This window comes from Macadamia integrifolia, chromosome 6 (assembly GCF_013358625.1).
Source record: "Macadamia integrifolia cultivar HAES 741 chromosome 6, SCU_Mint_v3, whole genome shotgun sequence".
Classification (NCBI taxonomy): domain Eukaryota; kingdom Viridiplantae; phylum Streptophyta; class Magnoliopsida; order Proteales; family Proteaceae; genus Macadamia; species Macadamia integrifolia.
Window position 1 is genome coordinate 40,355,986 of NC_056562.1, and position 7,362 is coordinate 40,363,347.

The 7,362-nt window shown below is 34.1% G+C and overlaps 1 long non-coding RNA gene across 1 annotated transcript; it reads left to right on the forward strand.

The window, feature by feature from the left end:
* The first annotated feature begins 2,553 nt into the window (after positions 1 to 2,553).
* LOC122081451 lies at positions 2,554 to 3,858 on the forward strand. The gene is made up of 2 exons (XR_006141087.1): positions 2,554 to 3,461; positions 3,542 to 3,858. It is a non-coding gene; the product is annotated as an uncharacterized LOC122081451 (long non-coding RNA).
* Positions 3,859 to 7,362: the final 3,504 nt, after the last annotated feature.

A 7,362-nucleotide genomic window follows, 5' to 3' on the forward strand; every position in this document is an offset into this window, starting at 1 on the left:
TTTTTTTTTTTTTTTTTTTTTTTTATCCCAAATAAATATTATCTGGGACCGGGAAGCCCTTAAGATATTATTATTAATAAAATAGAAAAGGAATAAAGGGGGACATAACTCGTCTTATCCTAACCCAACAAATCAACACACAGAAGCACTCGTATTCTCAAAGAACAACTAAAAAATCTAATGAAAAAAAAAATTATATTCTAAATATCGATCATCCAACTTTATTTTTCCTAATGATTTGGCTAAGGTCTTTAGGAAGAGATACACCAAGAAAAGTTGAATAGGAAGATGAAGCACATGTCAAGTTCGTCAACCAATCATCCCCTCTATTATTCTTTCGAAAAGAAAGAAATTCGAGTTCGAAGAAAGTCACATAGAGTCATAACCTCTTGAAATCAATACTAACTCCATAGATCACAATACATATTAGAAACTAAATTCACAATTAAAATAGAATCAGAGTTAATAGCAAAATCTAAGAAACCCAAATCCATACATAACCTTATACCATCATTCAAATCACGTAGCTTGGCCACAGAATTAGAACAAAGCCACAAGGAGTGTACCATCTTTATTTCTAATGAGACCTCCTCCATTAATATCAGGATTTCCTTTGCTTGCACTATCTACATTTAATTTGACTGACGTCGTAGGGGGAAGCCAGAACATGAGAATTGGAGTTCTTTGCCTTGACATGAGAGGATTGATATTAAAAACCTGCAAAATAATATTCTCCCACATAGACGAAGACTTACTAAACATAGATGGAAGAGGGATCTCATGCACCCATCTTTTCAGCCTTTCTATGATCAATGTAGACGTGCGAGCATTCTCTCCATGCCTTCGGTTGTTCCTCTCTCGTCACAACTCCCATATTATTAGCGATGGTAATAAGCCTTTTATAAAGGCACAAACACCCTTAAGCCCATCCTTGGATGGCCAAAATAAAATTCTACTCCTGATGTCATGGGTTGGAATTAAATTCACATCAAATAATGTTCCAAAATAATCTCAAACCTTTGTCGTCGTCCCACCCGACATCAAGCAATGAGTGGACAATTCTCTCCAAAGGTTCTTGCAACAAAGACACTTGGAAACCAAAGGGATACCAATATTCATCATAGAATCATCTGTTGGGATCTTACCCTTGAAAATCTGCCAAGAGAAGAAAGCAATCTTAGATGGAAAAGAACGATTCCACAACCATTTAGAATACAAGACCGCCTAAGTTGTTCTTGTAATAAATGCTTCTTGGGTTATAGATGGATTCAAATTGGAATCGAGTTGTTCGAATTTGAATCCATAATCTATACGATCACATGGTTGTATATGTGAGTATTTAACATATATCCCATTTTTTTTTTATTACAAGGATCTATTTTGTATAATCCATTCCAAATATTATCACTTGGATCCGATCCGATTAGTTAGTTCCGATCCAATATTGACACCACTCCTTGTACTGCTAGACAGATTGGGTTTTTGATCAGGAAAACAATGTTGGGAGTTATTATGGCTATAAGTAGGGGTGGCGAACCCTGAGGGGGCAAAATCAGAGCGAACCAATTCGACTCTTATTGGATCGGCTTTGAATGGAAGTATTGTGAAATTAAATCCTAACCAGACCATTCCAAAACTGATCGAAATAGAAAAACTTAACAAAATCCAGACCGTATATAACCACAACCCAGAAATCATTTAAAAATAAAGGAAAAAAGGGGTGTTTTTTGCCTCGAATGTTGTGAATTATTTTCATTTTAATTTTAACTCCGGTATAATCGGTTCATGTGATTGTCAGGTTAGTATGAGTTTATAGGATTACTCATGTCAAGTCGAATTAGTATGAACTTATGGGATTAATCAGGTCGAAGGGTTGAATATTCGTATCACGTCGAAAGTTTGGATAATCTCCTGTGGTGATGTGACATAGCTTAGCATTAGAGAACTTTCTGTGGTGATGTGATATAGCTTAGCATTAGAGAACTTTTGATCAAAGGACTTGTGTTCATATGATCAAAGCGCTACCCTTGTTATTGTTATTGGCCTATTGGATAAGAAAGTGTTTTCTCGTGTGTCCTTATTGGTCCTTAGTTTCATGGTGAAACTGTGTTCTTTCTCTTAGAGGAACACTTCTAAAAAATATATTTTTTTATTCTGTTATTATGTGTTTATTTACATGGTAAATTAAAACAAACCTAACTAAAGCCGATTGAAGTTGAATCTTCCGTTATATTATTGATTTGGTTATGGGTTCACCTATATTCGCATAGAAATCAATGAAACCGAATCAAAACAAACCAAAATGAGGGATTGAGACTAAGGGTGTTAATAAGTTTGATTTTGACATATACAATGTGGTTCGGCTCGGTTCATATTTATTTGGCTAAAATCAAAATTACACCATTTACTAAACGGTTGCCTTTTTTAAAACAGCAACAATTTAGTAAATGGTTTTGGTTCAATGGTTTTAAGCAGTGTCGATTTCACGGTTTTAAACAGTTTTGATCACGGTTTATTTCATACGGTTTCTCAATGGGTAGTAATCAATTTCAATCTTTTATTAAATTAAATGATGCAAACAAGGATTTAACTATATAACTACATATAAGAATAAATTATTGAATTGACTGTTGGACAACCTATATGGTCCTTAATTCTCTCTTAAATTAAATCATTATGTTTGGTTAAAACAATCAAATATTTAATCGTTATACAGGTTAATCAGATCGGTTTTGATGGTGTAAACGGTTTGATTTTCACGGTGTCAATTCGGTTTGAAACTAATAGGTTAGACGGTTAAAACGGATGCGACCCATTTAACTAATCGATCTTAAACTTGAAACTAGAATCAAATCATTTACTAAACGATTTTACGATTTCAGTGTAAATGGCTCAGTTCAATGGTGTAAATGATTTCGATTTCAAATTCACATCCTTAATTGAGACCCCACTCATTGGTAGTGTAATTGGGTGGGACAACGGTTTTGGATAAGTGTGTAGGTATTCAGGTCCATTAAGGTGCTTTACAAGTTTGCGTATGAGTGCATGGCGTACACGTTCATCAATTGCTCTGGTGCCTCACATGGGTGATAGTGCTTACTAGTTGTTTTAATCTTTTTCTTGAAAATTTTGACTGTTGCCCGAATTGCTGTAATCACTAGTGGTAGCCATTGAAATGGAATAATTCATCTTCACAAGCATCCTCTTAGGTTTTATTATCTTAAAAGCACTCGACTAGAATTCATTTCATTGGCTGCCAGCAGGGTTGCAGCTACTTGCCTGTAACCCCGGTAACACCCAATTTTTGACCCCTTTTTCTCCAACCCAATCCCAAAATCTCATTATAAAACTACGCTACTCTTAACCATTCTCTCAAGCTGTGACATCCATACAGGAAGTAGCCATGGCATACAGATCTTTCTGGTGCTTTTTCTTCGTCATGTTGGTCTTCCTTGCATCAGGTAACCCCTCTCTCTCTCTCTCTCTCTCATGTTTTCATGTGATTTAAAGAAGCAAATTTAATGTCATTTTTGGGTTGCAGAGGGAAAGGTGGTGCATGTGGATGGGAAGATGTGTGACTCTCTGAGCCATAAATTCAGCGGTATGTGCTTGAGTGACAAGAATTGTGCTAATGTTTGTCTGAGTGAGGGTTTCACCGGCGGTCACTGTAAAGGGTTCCGGGCTCGCTGCTTCTGTGAGAAGGAATGTAGTTGAATGCATAGATACTAGGGGATGCGACCTTTGAGAAATTAAAGCTGATGATCAGTTCTTGTAGCTAGCTCCCATGCTAGTATATGTAACTACAAGCTATGCTTGCAAAAGTTGTTCCTGTAATAAATGCTTCTTGGGTTCATTTTACTGTGGTTGTATGAAATACAAATCTTAGGTTTAAAACCTCATAAATCGGCTTACACGGTGAGGAGAGGAAATTAAGATCAATATGAGATCGTAACTTGCCATTATGATTCTGAACTATATATAATTTTTTTAATAGGTAAGAAGGGAAAGCAGATAACCATTAGAAGGCTCAAATTCGAGATCACCTGGTGAACATGGATTTTTTTATGTTTTGAACTTACGTTAATAGTGGTTTCACTCTGGCATTAGCTGTTTCTCGGCTGACGTTGGCCATTTTTGAGAGAGAATTTGAATCGAGGATCGACTGTTCTGATATATACGAATATTGAGAGAACTCAACTCAAAACAACCCCATAAATCATGGGATTAAAACCTCATAAACCAGCTTACATGGTGAGGGAGAGAATTAATATCAATGTCAAATCCCTCTTTCGTAATCAACAATGTGGGGTCGGTTTGCCATCTAACCAATATTGGATTGTAACTTGCTATTATGATTTTTAATAGGTAGGGAGGGGGAAGTAGATAACAACTCGAAGGCTCGAATTTGAATCTTCTGGTGGATATGGGTTTCTTATGCATCATAGCTCATCAATTGGGCTAGGTAGTTGTTTTGAACTTATGTTCACAATGGTTTCACTCTGACATTAGCTGTTTCTAGGCTGGCATTAGCCATTATTGGGAGAGAATTTGAATCAAAGACCGACTATTTTGATATATATGAATATTGGAGAACTCAACTCAAAACAACCCCATAAATCGTGGTTCTATAAATTGATAAAATACATAAATGTGGATCAATGCATAGCCCAGAAGGCTCCAATTTGAATCTCCTGGTGGATATGGGTTTTTACGCTTCACAGCTCATCAATTGGGCTAAGAAGTTGTTTCGAACTTACGTTCACAACGGTTCCACTCTGGCATTAGTTGTTTCTGGGCTGGCATTAGTCATTATTGGGTGAGAATTTGAATCAAAGACCAACTGTTTTGATATATATATATATATATATATAACAATATTGAGAGAACTCAACTCAAAACAACCCCATAAATCGTGGTTCTATAAATTAATACATAAATGTAGATCCAATGCATAGCCCAGAAGGCTCAAATTTGAGATCTCTTGGAGGGCATGGATTTTTTACGCATCACAGCTCATCAATTGAGCTAGGCAGTTGTTTTGAACTTTCATTCACAATGGTTTTACTCTGGCGTTAGCTGTTTCTGGGCTAGCATTAGCCATTATTGGGAGAGAATTTGAATCGAAGACCGAATGTTTTGATATATATGAATATTGGGAGAACTCAACTCAAAATAACCCCATAAATCGTGGTTCTATAAATTGATAAAATACATAAATGTGGATCGAGTGCATAGCGCACTAGTTGCAACCTTTGCTTGCAGAGCAGGTGCCAAGAGTGTAAACGGTTTAAGGATCGACTCCTATCACATGTGTTCCCCTCCTTCCCTTGGACAGTTCCTTAGAATGTAATATATATATATATATATATATATATTACTTTTGATTTAAAGCTGGACTATTGCTGAAATAATCAAGAACTTGACCAACACCTCTTAGAATTCAATGGACCATGCATAAGAATGAGATACAAAAGTTTTTTTTTTTTGGATAAGAGAAAAATAGAGTACAATGTATGTCCTATAGGCAGGAAAAAATGGGGACCCTATATGAGAAATATAAACTATTAATAAAATTATGAGAAAGATAAATAACTAATAAAATGATGATACATCAAGATCACAGGTGAGTTAAACAATAGTAAAGGATGGTACATTAAAATCATACATCAAAAGTTATGATTGAGGGAGAAATAAGAGGAAGATCCAAACTATTAGCAAGAGGCCTATTTTTTTTAATGTGTCTAGGTTTGCAGAAGGAATAGGAAGAAACCTACTTCTGATCTCAAATGAAATAGTTTCTTTGATTTGATCTATAGTACGCGATGATGAGGTCCTCCATCTTCTTTTATTATTTTTTCACTAAATATGGTAAATCACAACACTAGACACAAGCTTATCAATAATGTCTGGGATTGACTTATAATTATTATTTTTTATTCATTTTCATTCTCTTTATAAGGGAAATATAGTTCAGAAAGAGGACAGAAAAAGACTAGGTGGTCAACATTTTCTCGGAAATTGTAACTGAAACAATTTATGATGGAAAGATTTCTCTTGAGGAGAAACTCCTTGGTAGGAAGCATAGTAAGTCAATGATACAGAATAAATACATACAACAATTGAATGAGCCATATGGCAATAATACTTTTAAAAAATATTGTGTAATAAAAGTGTACGACAATGATACGATAAATGTTTAATACGGTCTCTCTATATGCAAAAATATGGATATATATTTATCATGAAACATATATGTACTTAAGATTTTTTAACCCAAAAATAAATAAAATTAAAAGACCCTTCTTATGATTGGTTGAAATAAATATTAGGGTAAAGAATCATATAAGGAGTATTTCTACATCCCTCTCAAGGTTTGAATTTTCAATTTTAATTTTTCATTATTTATTTTAAAAAAATAATGTTAAAATAATAATAATAAAAAATACATATTTAATTTGGCGTCCCTTAATAAACACATAGTTGCTGTATCTAATGTTTTATACTTAAAGAAAAAAAAAAATGATTCAATAATTAAACATTTGGATATGAAAAAATACGTGTATTATATTTACTATGGTACAAAGAGACTGAGTCAAAGCTCATCGAGTAGTAAAATTATGCCCAAGAATGTTTGAACTGAACCAAACTAACTTATGAGGAACTTTCTAGGATTTTTATCTAATCAAATTTTAGGCAAAGGAAAAGGTAAACTTCTTTGATGAATACATTCCATAAGATCAAATCACCAGTCCCTCTGGTCTTAACAGTAGGAAAGATAAATTAGACCAAACTTCAATAACATTATCAAAAGTATTAGATCCTGGACACTAAATTCCATCCTGAATAATAGCGGAAACATTTTCTATCCTATCAGGTTTCATATAATATCTAATTCGATCCTCATATCTGAAAATGAAAAACCCATTTGAATACCCATTACCAAACCGAAGATTAGTATTTCTTCCATCACCAATGGATAACCAAATAATGTTCCTAACAAAGTGTTTATACTTGATTAAGAATTTTTTTTTTTCTAAACCCATTAATTGGGTATTGACAATCCAAGTTAAATCTAATTTTAAGGCTATGTTTGGCATGCAAGAGAAGGAAATATATATATATATATATATATATATATACACAAACAAAAACACACGTGCAAATGCAAGGATGGCAAAACATTTTTTTTAGTGTGGCTGCTTTTAGTAACGTTCTATTGGAACGAAAAAACGGAATAAAGCGTTTGGTGCATCATAGACGAGTTTCTATTTTTTTGGAACAAAAAGTGAAAAAATAACAGTAGAAATTGGAATTGACGGAACGACAAATAGTTGTTCCGTCTTCCTAGTTTCGTTCCAAATA